Genomic DNA, 13,315 nt, shown 5'->3' on the forward strand with positions numbered 1-13,315 from the left:
GAGGAGCTACTTGGAGATCAGTTGCAATGACCTAGACATGAGCTAATAAAGGGAAGGTGTTAGTAGGCTGGAAAAGAAGGAAATCAATCATTAGAGGAAGAGTGACAGACCTTGGTGGTTGATTAGGTGATTGGGTAGAAGGTAGTAGTGAGGGAAGGAAATAAAAATTAACTTCAATTATCCAGATATAAAACTTTGAAAAGTCTATAGGAGAAACAGATTTGGGGGAGTCAAATGATGCATTTGCTTTTAGGTATGTTCAGCTTAAGTTGCCAGAATGTTTAAGTGACCTTAAAGATATGGTGCATTAGAAATGTAGATAATTGCCTTTGTAGTATCCAGAATGTTTTCACTTCTGTTATCACATTTAATCCTCTTGGACGAAGATAGGGCATGTAGGACATCGTTATCCCCATTTTACAGTTGAAGAAAACGGAAATCAAAATGAGTTGGCCAAGGTTATATAGCTAGTAAGTGAAAGAACTTTTATTCCTAGGTAGTTATTTGCATAAAGATATTAAAAGTAGATGAGCTCTCTAAAGAAATGAATAATTATTGATAAATAATTAGTTTAGAACATGGTGGTTTCATCATTTACCAGTGTTTTAACTCATGCAGCAAATACTTTTGAGCATTTACCATGTGTGAAGCCCTCTGTTAGTTAATTCCAAATTAAAGTGTGTGCTCTCAGAACAATGAAAGTAGGGACCCCAAGGCTTGGTTTGGGAGGGTCCTGAAAAAGAATCAGAAACGGGAAGAGCCTCAACTACATTTGCAAAATTTGTCATGACAGACTTTTTTAAAACCAAAGCTGAGATGTGAATTTATTAGATTAGCCTTAAATTTTCTTCTTTCCAGAGTAATTTATACTCATATGATTTATATTCACCGTTTAAAATAAAAATAGATTTCTTTTTTTTAGATTCCTTAATTCTAGATCCTTCCTTCCTTTTTCATAGTAATGTTCAAAGTTTATAAAATGTGTGTTTCCATTATTTTTCTTCATGTCAGCTTTCAGAAAAATGTTCAAATCTGCAAATCTGCCACTTGTTTATTTAAAATGGACAGATGAGATCTACCCAGAGGAGGAACCAAGAAGCAAATTGGGGTGTATGATGGGCCTGCTTTTTCCTGTTTTGGGCTCTGTGCTAGCACTTCTGTTAACAGACAGATCTCTTTTCCTCATCATCAGATAGTATGCATTTCAGTAAATGGGTAGAAGTCTGCAAATGTATAGTATAGAAATAATTTTTGTGGTCAGACCTGGTATCTTCCACTCTAAATACTCTGTTACAGGGAAAAGTACCCATTTGCAGATGGGGAAATGACATTTGCCTAAATATAACCTAATGTTTGCTGTCTTTGAGATTTTACCACTTCTTTTGAGGTTGATTTGAAGAAAAAGTCATAAATGTTTGCTTTTTTCTCTGTAGGGGTTAAAGGGAAGTTGGATATATATTTCTGTACCCTAGATTTTGTTTTCCTATCTGAAATCTGCTACAGATGATAATAAAAACAAGGGAAAGACAACTTATAGGCATGAAACTGAAAACAGTAAAATACTGTTCCAAAAATCTAGTGAGAACTCTACCAAGCCTTGAAGAAGATTTTGGTTTGTTATGGTATACTGTGATTTCTTATATTTTTGCTTTACGAGTTTAAATATAATCCATTTGAGTTCATATTTTCCTAGAAGTGATGCTGTATTAAAACTATACAAAGAGGGGACTTCCCTTGTGGTCCAGTGGGTAAAACTCTGCGCTCCCAGTGCATGGGGCCCGGGTATGATCCCTGGTTGGGGAACTAGATCCCACATGCATGCTGCAACTAAGGAGTCCGCATGCTGGCAACTAAAATATCCCACATGATACAACGCAGATCCCATGTGCAGCCTAAATAAATAAATATTAAAAAAAATAAAAAACAAAAAACTATGCAAACAACTTAATGTTAGAACTTACAAATTAGGGTTTTTTTTTTAATATTTTCTGAATAAGTCACATAATTTAGGTCCCAGAGGTAATTGTCTATCAAATAGACTTGTGGGAAATTATGTCTTTTGTTTTTGGTTTTGAATGTAGTAGAGATAGCAGGGCCCATGGTGTAATGTTTAGCACTCTGTACTTTGGAAATAGTGGAGAATATTCTTGATGTAAATTATACTACTTTGAGAGGGGGAAAATCTTTCCTAGCTAAGAATCTTCCACTGTACTGATTTTGTTTAATAAAATGATTTGTGTCCAGGCTTGTTCAGGTTTAACTTAAAACTAAATTGCCTGATTAAACAGTCACATTAGTGTTTTGGCATTACCATCTAGGTTTTAGGACAATTTATAGAGTAGTTTAGTTTGCTGGTGAAAGAAAGGATTTTCTTTTTGGTTAATTAGGTATTGTAACAAAACATGATTTCCCACTTGGAGTTTCCCTGTACTTGAGTTTGGCTGCCATTGCGGTTTGCTTCCATTGCTACTATTGAGGTTGGCTGCAAGGTCCCTGGAGGGGTAGACTGAAGTCTATGGTTGCTACTGGATGTAGCTAGAAACCTTAGAGGGAGAGAGGGAGAGAGAAAGAAAAGGAACAGGAGGGAAAACAGGGACAGAAAAAGGACATAGCAAAGAGAGAGGGAAAGAGAGGGAGTGAGGGAGGGAAGAAAGGGACAGAATGAAAATGATATAAATGGTGAGATGAAATGCCACCAATGTTGCTTCTGGAACAGGTTTCCTAACCTTGATAGAGGCCTTTTTAATATACTGCCTGAGCCTATACCCTCAATTCTATAAAGAATTACTTGTTTAACAATTTTGTAGATGTTTCACATTATAACTAACATAAATGAAAAGTATTTTAAATTTAATTTTGGGGAATAGGTAATATGTTCACTTGATCCAAAAAAATATTAAAAGGTGTGTAATGAAAATCTTCCTTCCCCCTGATCCTCCACCTGCTCAGGACTCCTTCCACCTAAAAATAGAGGGTACACACTCTTGGCTTCCTGTGTGTGCTTTCAGAGATTTTTTAAAAAATAATTAAGTAAAAACAATATACATTTGCCCCACTTTTAATTGTATCACAAATGATATCATACTATGTGTGTGTGTGTGTGTGTGTGTGTGTGTGTATGTATATACACACACACACATATATGTATGTAATATTAGTTCAGGCTGCCATAACAAAATACTGTATTCTAGATGGCTTAAACAACAAATTTATTTTCTCACAGTTGTGGAGGCTGGAAGTTTTGAGATCAGGGTGCCAGCATTGTCAGGTTCTGGTGAGGGTGTCTTCCAGGTGTGCAGATGACCTTCTTTTCACTGTGTCCTCACATGGCAGAGGAGTGGGCTGGGGGTGCTTCTCACTGTGTGCTCACATGGCGGGGGGGCATGGGGGGAAGAGAGAGAGAGGTTGAGAGAGAGAGGCGTGAGAGAGCTCTCTGGTTTTTCTTGTAAGGGCACATCTCATCATAAGGGCCCCAGTCTGTACCTAAGCATCTCCCAAAGGCCCCATCTCTAAATACCATCACATTGGGCGTTAGGACTTCAACATATGCATTTTGTAGGGACACAATTCAGTCCACCTTTAATAAGTTCCCTGTCGCTGGACATTTAATTTGTTTCCAAAATTTTGCTGTTATAAATAATGATGCAATGAATAACCTTCTGCACATTTCACAAGCATATGAATATATCTGTGGGAAAAATACCCCGGAGTTGGAATTACTGAGTCAATTTGTAATTTTGATAGTAGTTATCATCAGATTTCTCCTCATTGGGGTGTACAGTGGCAATGATTGAGTGCTTATTTCCCATCAGCCTCATCAGTGTAATTTGTTATTAGATTGGCAAAAATCTAAAAGTTTAATAGGTTAAAAAATGGTACTTCAGTGTAGTTTTAATTTGATTCTTTTTTTTTTATTATGAGTGAGGTTTTAGTATTAAATTCTGAGTGGGATTTTTTTTTCCAGAAAAATTTAACAGGTTTATTTATGATTATAATAAAGTTGAACTGCTGAAACTTGTTCACTGAAACATTCTGAGTTGCATTAATGCTTTATGTCCCCACATTTATATTAAAAATTCAGGGACTTCCCTGGTGGCTCAGTGGATAAGAATCTGCCTGCCAGTGCAGGGTACATGGGTTCGAGACCTGGTCCAGGAAGATCCCACATGCAGTGGAGCAACTAAGCCCGTGCGCCACAACTACTGAGCCTGCATTCTAGAACCTGTGAGCCACGACTATTGAGCCCTCGTGCCACAACTACTGAGCCTGTACTCTAGGGCCCATGTGCCACAACTACTGAAGGTCACATGCCTAGAGCCCATGCTCCACAACAGAAGCCACTGCAAGGAGAAGCCCTCCCACCGCAACGAAGAGTAGCCCCCCCGGTTGCCACAACTAGAGAAAACCTGCGTGCAGCAACCAAGACCCAATGCAGCCAAAAATAAATAAAATTAAATCATTAAAAAAAAAATCACACACAAATGAAAATGGAAAAACCGCCAATACCTGATTACTGTCCCCTATTTTTCCACTAGCAATCATATACTTAAGTACCTTTTGACCCCACGGGAAAAAAATATCTAACGTTCAGAACTACCAACGACAGGAAGAGGAGGATTTTTTTTTAAAAAAAAAAGAATGAAAGGTTTCCCATCATAGTGGATTCTTAAGCATGTTCTCCATGTATGCGGCATGCTAGCTGGATATCTTTTTTTTTTTAATGAATAAATCCTTTGTGCAATTAACAGCTAAGTTTTTTTAAAAAATAAATTTATTTTATTTTTGGCTGTGTTGGGTTTTCCTTGCTGCGAGCGGGCTTCCCATTGCGGTGGCTTCTCTTGTTGCAGAGCATGGGCTCTACGCACGCAAGATTCTGTAGTTGTGGCTTGCAGGCTCTAGAGCGCAGGCTTAGTAGTTGTGGCACACGGGCTTAGTTGCTCCGGGGCATGTAGGATCTTCCCGGACCAGGGCTCGAACCCATGTCCCCTACATTGGCAGGCAGATTCTTTACTTTTTTTTTTTTTTTTTTTTGCAGTACGCGGGCCTCACTGTTGTGGCCTCTCCCGTTGCGCAGCACAGGCTCCGGATGCGCAGGCTCAGCGGCCATGGCTCACGGGCCTAGCTGCTCCGCGGCATGTGGGATCTTCCCGGACCGGGGCACGAACCCGTGTCCCCTGCATCGGCAGGTGGACTCTCAACCACTGCGCCACCAGGGAAGCCCTGGCAGGCAGATTCTTAACCACTGTGCCACCAGGGAAGCCCTGGATGTCTTTTGGCAAAATTGTTATGGCATGGATAACCCACGGGTTGGTGTTTCCAAAAAGGCCAACCAGATAGGCCTCACTTGCCTCCTGCAAAGCACCAGTAGCTGCACTCTGGAAGTGCAGATCTGCTTTGAAGTCCTGAGCAATTTTCCGCACCAGAGGCTGGAAGGGAAGTTTGCCGATCAGAAGTTCACTGGACTTCTGATAATGTCTGATTTCACGGAGTGCCACAGTACCAGGCTTGTAACGATGAGGTTTCTTCGCACCTCCAGTAGAGGGCGCACCCTTGCGAGCGGCTTTTGTAGCCACGCTTACTGGGTGGTTTACCACTGGTGGATTTTCAGGCAGGCAGCTCTGTACGAGCCATGGTATAGAGACCTCTTACTTACCCCCCTTCTCCTTTGGCTGGTGCTCAACAAGCTAGAGCTGGCACTGGTGTTGGAGAGCGATGGCCTCTGAGTGGGATTTTATCCTGTTTTGCTATCATGGTAAGTCGTGAATTAGTTTAAATCAGCAATTGGGAAAAGTCTATACAAAATATACTTATGCCTTTAAAAATTTTTTTCTTATTATACTCTTGGTAACTCAGAGACATGGCTTCATCTTAGAGTATACATTGTATGTTTTGAAGTCATATTTTTAAAATTTCATGTAATTTTATAGTTATACAAGATATGGAATCATTTGATTATACAGATTTGTAATTGGGAGGTAATCCAATTCCTAGTAGTAATAGGGAGTTTGAAGATATATATATATATATATATATATATATATATATATATATATATATATATCTCCACCAAAAATTATGATGAAACTATTATTTTAAAAGATTATTTATTTAGTTTTTTGCTTGTGCCAGGCAACATGCAGTATCTTAGTTCCCTGACCAGGGGTCGAGCTGGGGCCCTTGGCAGTGAGAGTGTGGAGTCCTAACCACTGAACTGCCAGGGAATGCCCAGATTTTTCTTTTATTTAAGTAGTAGAATGAACTTTTAAAATTTTGTGTTGTTTTGAATAATTAATATTTATAGGTTCTTTAAGGAAAAAAACTTGAGCATTTGAATTTGTTGTTACTTAGGTAATAAGTGTAAAATTTTCCAAAGAAGAATCAACTCTTTAGTCAGGTTATATATATATATGTGTATATATATATGAAAATGAACATTGCTTGGTGCTTCTTGTGCGGTTGTCACCTTTTTTCACCCTTTTTAATTCAAATATGGAGGAAGGGAAATGATTTTCTGCTTTTTCTTTTTACTTTCAATTTTGAAAGAATTAGCACAAGGGAAGAAAACATTCTTTTTTGAATTATGCTATATAGACAGAAATTAAATGTTACTCTAAATGTGTTTTTGGAACCAAATATGGTTTAAAGCCAGAGAGAGGTACATACAAAAAAAGAAAGAGAGAATAGACATACAGATAGGGAGGGTGGCAGTGGACTTTAGTACCCTGCTGTTCTCTTGGTCTGTGCTATCTTGGTCTCATTGAAATGGCTTACTGCGAAGACATTTTCAGAGTATATGGGGGATAAGTAAATGCTACTATGTGAATAAGAAAAAATTTCCTACTTTTCTCTAAAAATTTTAAATGTGAAATATGATGTTGCTCTTATTTGCAAACTTTACTTTTGAAATAATTTTCTTTTGAGAAAAAAAACCTTTAGAATTTTGAGTAATGAGTAATGTACACACATTTTAGATTGAAAGGGTCATCTAACTAAAGCATGAGAAAACTGAGGCACAGAGAAATTAAGTGATTTGGTCAGCATCATTCATGGTGTTAGTCAGTGGGAAAGTCAGAACTAGATCCTGTATCCATCCCTTTTAGGTGTGCATTCCACAACATAACACTACCTCACACTTAAGCTTTAGAAGCTTAATTTTGAACATAAGCGATACTGAAAAGCCCACTAGTAATGTCTGGAAGTCCTGTTTATAGGTAAAAATTCACCCTATTTTTGTTGGCCAACAATGGTGCTATAGGCTGGTATGAGAAAACTGGCCCTTTTTTTGTATTGAAAGGTGAGAGTTATATTGGTTGTAGCCTTTGGAGAGCAGGTTGGCAATATCTATAAAAATTAAAAATGCATGTACTTTTCACCTAGCAATTTCATTTTTCGTAGATGTACTCAAAGATATATGTGTAACTTGTTTTATTACAGTATTGTTTGTAATAATAAAAGCCTGGAAGCAAATGTCCATCACTAGGGGGACTAGTAATACTGCTTTGCAGTGGATTACTATGCAGATGCTAAGAATGAATTAGACCAAAATGAAATCATCTCTAAGAAAACTGAAAAAAGCAAGGTACAGTGTATGTAATCTCAACCATTTTTTTTTTTTTGGCTTCACCGGGTCTTAGTTGCAGCACATGGGATCTTTGTTGAAGTGTGTGGGATCTTTAGTTGTGGCATGTGAACTCTTACTTGCGGCATGTGCGATCTAGTTCCCTGACCAGGGATCAAACCTGGGCCCCCTGCTTTGGGAGCACGGAGTCTTAGCCACTGGACCACCAGGGAAGTTCCTAATCACAACCATTAAAAAAAAAAAAAAAGAGTGTGTGTGTCTGTGTGTGTGTCTGTGTGTGTGCTTATGTGTACATGCACACACTTGTAGGTACATAGAATATCTCTGAAGAGATACATAAAAAGTTGAGAGAAGTGCTTGTCTCTGAGGAGGGGAACTGGTGGCTGGAAGACAAGTTGGATAAGAAACTTTTGACTGTAGGGACTTCCCTGGTGGCACAGTGGTTAAGAATCCGCCTGCCAATGCAGGGGACACGGGTTCGAGCCCTGGTCTGGGAAGATCCCACATGCCACAGAGCAACTAAGCCCGTACACTACAATTACTGGAGCCCGCGTGCCTAGAGCCCGTGAGCCACAACCACTGAGCCCGCATGCCACAACTACTGAAGCCTGTGCACCTAGAGCCTGTGCTCTGCAACAAGAGAAGCCACCGCAATGAGAAGCCCGTGCACCACAATGAAGAGTAGCCTCTGCTCGCTGCGACTACAGAAAATCCACGCACAGCAACACAGACCCAATGCAGCCAAAATAAATAAATAAATTTATTTTTTAAAAAAGGAAAGAAACTTTTCAATATATGTATGTAATACTCATTAGGAGACAGTGCTTAATGGGTCTCTCATGTTTCTGCCTGTGTTGTTAGCAGAGGTACTGACTCTCCTTTGTTCTTTACTGGTTTTTCAAAAATATTTGTATAACAAACAGTCTTGGAGGCTAGAGATAGTATTTCCCTCCTGAGCAAAAGTCAGGTTTGTTTACTGTCCAGTATAATGAACATTATGTCTCCTTGCCATGGAGGTCAGGTAGACTTACTGTCCTTAAAAGATTTGGGTTCCCTACACTTAGGGTTCCTTTTCTGTACCGCAATCTACCACATGTGCAGGCATCTCCTGCCCTTCCTGCATTGCCCTGTGTGATTGGGCTGATGATCTGTCTACTGATATTGCTGTGACTACTGAAGTCTTTTGTCTCTGACTTAGGAGTTTCATGTATCCTGCCAGCGTCCGTGAAACTAGAAAGCTAACTTGTTAGCTTACAAATAGGGTGACATCTCAGACCCTTCATAGTTCTTGACAAAATACTTACTGGAAAAATACAATAATTATTTTTTTAAATAAAGAAGGGGGAGACTCAGGGCTTTTTAGGTCCCATCATTCTGACTTGAAAATGTCAGGCTAACAAGGTAAGAGAGATCTAAAGGACTGATCTAGAAAATGAGCCCTTTCCCCACAGAGGAATTGACTCCCTGGAGTGGGAGAAAACCAATACTTGCTGAGCATTTACCATGTTGAGAGGTACTTCAAATATATTTGGGTTGAAATATATTATCTCTTCCTATTTCCTCATTATAAATCTGAAGTTAGATGTTCTTATCCGCATTTACAGATAGATACATAGGACTGGATGTGTTACATGTGTAAAGTCACACTGGGATTCAGACCTGTGTTTGTGTTAAGCTCATGCTTTTCCCATTATAATAAACCACTTCCTAACTTTCTGGAAGTGTTAGAATTGACTTTCTGCTTTTCCATGTAGAAGTTTCTTCTGTCCCATCTTCAAATGGCCAGTTAGCTGCATGAGGGATTTCTCAAATTTAGTTGTCTGTAACAATCAGATTATATATTGGACTTCTTCTGTTTTTGGTCTGTATAGGCAACCATTTTACAGCTGTGCTTCTAGAACTTTCTTCGTGAAATCTCTCTTAACTGCATAAGACAGTAGGTACCCCCAGTGGATGCAGTTTGTGATTTAAAGCAGCCCGTGGCTAATATCACTTTCTTGGGAGTTATCTGTAGTATCTTCAAAATTCATGAGGATTTTATATTCTACTCTGTAATATATTTGTTATTGGGTTTTTCAGAGGTCTATAAATAATATCATGAGTTCAGGACCAGTTGAGAAAGAGAACATTAGGGATCAGACAGGAAGCAATCAAATTGTCAGGTTGTTTTTTTATTGTGGTAAAATGTACATATCATAAAATTTACCATTTTAACCCTTTATAAGTATACAGTTCAGTGGCATTAAATATATTCACATTGTTATGCAACCATCACCACTATTCATTCCAGAATTTTTTATCATCCCAAACTAAAACTCTGTACCTATTAAATAATAACTCCTCATCCACCACCACCCCCAGCCCCCAAACCCCCGGCAACCACTATTCGGCCTTCTGTCTCTGATTTTGACAAATCTAAGTACCTCATATAAGTTGGATTTGTCTTTCTCTTTCTGATTTACTTCACTTAGTATGATAACCTCTGGGTCCATCCATGTTGCTGCAAATGGCATTATTTCACTCTTTTTAATGACTGAGTAATATTCGTGTGTGTGTGTGTGTGTGTGTGTGTGTGTGTGTCTCACATCTTCTTTACCCATTCATCTGTCAGTGGACATTTAGGTTGTTTCCATGTCTTGGCTATTGTAAATATTGTTGCTATGAACATAAGGGGTGCATGTATCTTTTCGAATTATAGTTTTCTCTGGTATATGCCCAGGAGTGGGATTGCTGGATCATATGACAACTCTATTTTTAGTTTTTTGAGGAACCATCATACTATTTACCATAGTGGCAGCACCAATTTACATTCCCACTAACAGTGTAAAAGGGTTCCTTTTTCTCCACACCTCTTCAGCATTTATTATTTGTAGACTTTTTGCTGATGTCAGTTCTGACTGGTATGAAGTGGTGTTTTTTTTTTTTTTTTTTTTTTTTTTTTTTTTTTTTTTGCGGTATGCGGGCCTCTCACTGTTGTGGCCTCTCACGTTGCGGAGCACAGGCTCCGGACGTGCAGGCCAAGCGGCCATGGCTCACGGGCTTAGTTGCTCCGGGGCATGTGGGATCTTCCTGGACCAGGGCACGAACCCGTGTCTCCTGCATTGGCAGGCGGATTCTCAACCACTGCGCCACCAGGGAAGCCCTGAAGTGGTGTTTTGATTTGCATTTCTCTAATAATTAGCGATGATGAGCATCTTTTCATGTGCTTATTGGCCATCTGTATGTCTTCTTTGGAGAAATGTCTTTTTAGGTCTTCTGCCCATTTTTTGATTGGGTTGTTTGTTCCTTTGTTATTGAATGTAGGAGCTGTTTGTATATTTTGAAAATTAAGCCCTTGTCGTTTGCGTCATTTGCAAATATTTTCTCCCAGTCCGTAGGTTGTCTTTTCATTTTGTTTATGGTTTCCTTTGCTGTGTAGAAGCTTGTAAGTTTGGTTAGGTCCCATTTGTTTGTTTTTGCTTTTATTTCTATTGCCTTGGGAGACTCAACTAAGAAAACATTGGTATGATTTATATCAGAATGTTTAGCCTATGTTCTCTTCTAGGAGTTTTATGGTGTCTTGTGTTATATTTACGTCTTTAAGCCACTTTGAGTTTATTTGTGTGTATGGTGTGAGGGTGTGTTCTAGCTTCATTGATTTACATGAGACTATCCAGTGTTGTTTCTACCTTTTGGCTGTTGTGAATAATGTTTCTGTGAACATTTTTATCTGTTAGAGTTCTTGCTTTCATTCTTTTGTGTATATACCCAGAAGTGGAATTGTTGGATCATATAGTAGTTCTGTGTTTAACTTTTTGAGGAACCATGATGCTGTTCTCCACAGTGGCTGCACCATTTTACAGTTGTACCAGCAATGCACAAGAGTTCTAATTTCTCTGCATCTTTACCAACACTTGTTATTTTCTGTTTGGTTTGGTTTGGTTTGGTTTTGGTTTTGATAATAGCCATACTAATGGGTGTGAAGAAATTGTTTTATTACTGGGAAAACTCACTGAAGAAAGTGCCTTTAACATGGGTTAAATAGGTTAGCTAATATTTCACCCTGGAATTAGTCATGCCTATCCACCTCATCACAAGCAGCTTGGAATACTCAGGTCTTATTTCCATCAGAGCAGATGAGAATATCTTCTCTGGGTAGGCAGGCAGACACAAAGAAGAGAGCCCAGAAGGGGCTGAGCCATTCATTCATGCCCGGCTGTGGAAAGAGTGATGGGCAGGCTGGGGAGAGAAGGACAGGAGCTCTCTGGAGAAGTCCTCCTCATGGAAATATGTGAGGAGGAAGCAAGTTTCTTAACATTTATGTGACTTTTGATATTAAAAATGCTTTAACTTCTTTTGGTCAAGTAAATTTGCTCTAGAAAGATAATCTAGTTTTACCCTGTTCTAGCCACCTAGCCCAGTTTTGGATATGTGTAACCTAATTTGAGAAGTAAGGGCTTTTAGGAAACACAGTTCTACATCCCAAAAGAGCAATGCTCATATAGTCACATGGGAAAGTTTTAAAAAATTTAATCCATACCTATTAATAAGTATAAATAGCTCTGTGCCTGGACTGTCCCACCTAGTCAATGTAATTGAACATTTTAAAAATGTTTTATTTGATTATAAAAATAATATATTAAAATTGGAAAATGTGAAACAGTAAAGGGAGCAAATTAAATCATCCATAATTCTTCCATCCAGTGATAACCACAGTTAACTGTTTTGTGTACTTTTGTTCTGTGCATATATTTTACACACTATATAAAATTCTGTAACCTGCACTTTTAGTGCTCTTAATAAGCGTTTTCCGGGCTTTCCTGGTGGAGCAGTGGTTGAGTCTGCCTGCTGATGCAGGGGACACGGGTTCTTGCCCCGGTCCGGGAGGATCCCACGTGCCGTGGAGCGGTTGGGCCCGTGAGCCATGGCTGCTGAGCCTGCGCGTCCGGAGCCTGTGCTCCGCAACAGGAGAGGCCACAACAGTGAGAGGCCACAACAATGGGAGGCCTGAGTACCGCAAAATAAATAAATAAATAAATAAATAAGCGTTTCCCCATGTTGTCAGAAACTCATAAACATTTTAATTGGTGAATACTATTCTATCATATTTCTTAATCATTTTCTTAATGCCATTCATTTAGCTTATTTGTTTTTCTTCCTTTTGTCTCCATTCATTTCCTTGTCTCTCCACTTTATTTTTTTTACTATTATAAATAGTGCTACATTGGACGTGTTTGCATATTATGTTTGTCTACATTTCTAATTGTCTGTCTGGATACCTAGAAGTGAAGTTCTTGGACCAAAGAGCATTAACATTTTTAAGACTCTTAGCAGAAGGGAGGGAGTCTCCCTTGACTTGTATACTTTTTGGTATAGATTAAGACACAGTTGAAATTAGAATTAGTTTTAGCTGGGATTTATTTGAGTATACAGGCTGTGAATTGAGTTGTTGCTGCTGTTTTTTGTTTTGTTTTGTTTTGTTTGGTTTGCAGGCTACTCAGTTGTCTTGTGGTTTTATAGAAAAATTCTGCTTCTGTCTTCCCATTGCCTAATTCATTCAGTGGAGATGTATTGAGCACCTGTTTATATCCCAGGCTATACACTAGGTGCTGCATGGGCTGCCAGGATGAGTAAGAAGCAGTCACTGCTCTGTGGAATATCTTTTTACAGCGCCAGGAGGTACATGTGTTGCAGTCATTCCCATCTGTTGTCAGTTGCTTTTTCCTCAGCTAAGCAGACTGCTCCCTCCCTTCATGC

The 13,315-nt window shown here is 39.0% G+C and overlaps 1 protein-coding gene and 1 pseudogene across 1 annotated transcript in view; one reads left to right on the plus strand and one right to left on the minus strand.

Annotated features, from left to right (window-relative positions):
- The window catches only part of OSBPL11 (oxysterol binding protein like 11), a 102,751-nt gene that overhangs the window by 9,224 nt on the left and 80,212 nt on the right, over window positions 1-13,315 (plus strand). The window lies entirely within an intron of this gene.
- On the minus strand, window positions 2,523-5,631 carry LOC131757572 (histone H3.3A-like; annotated as a pseudogene).

Source organism: Kogia breviceps, chromosome 5 (genome assembly GCF_026419965.1).
Source record: "Kogia breviceps isolate mKogBre1 chromosome 5, mKogBre1 haplotype 1, whole genome shotgun sequence".
NCBI classification, from domain to species: domain Eukaryota; kingdom Metazoa; phylum Chordata; class Mammalia; order Artiodactyla; family Physeteridae; genus Kogia; species Kogia breviceps.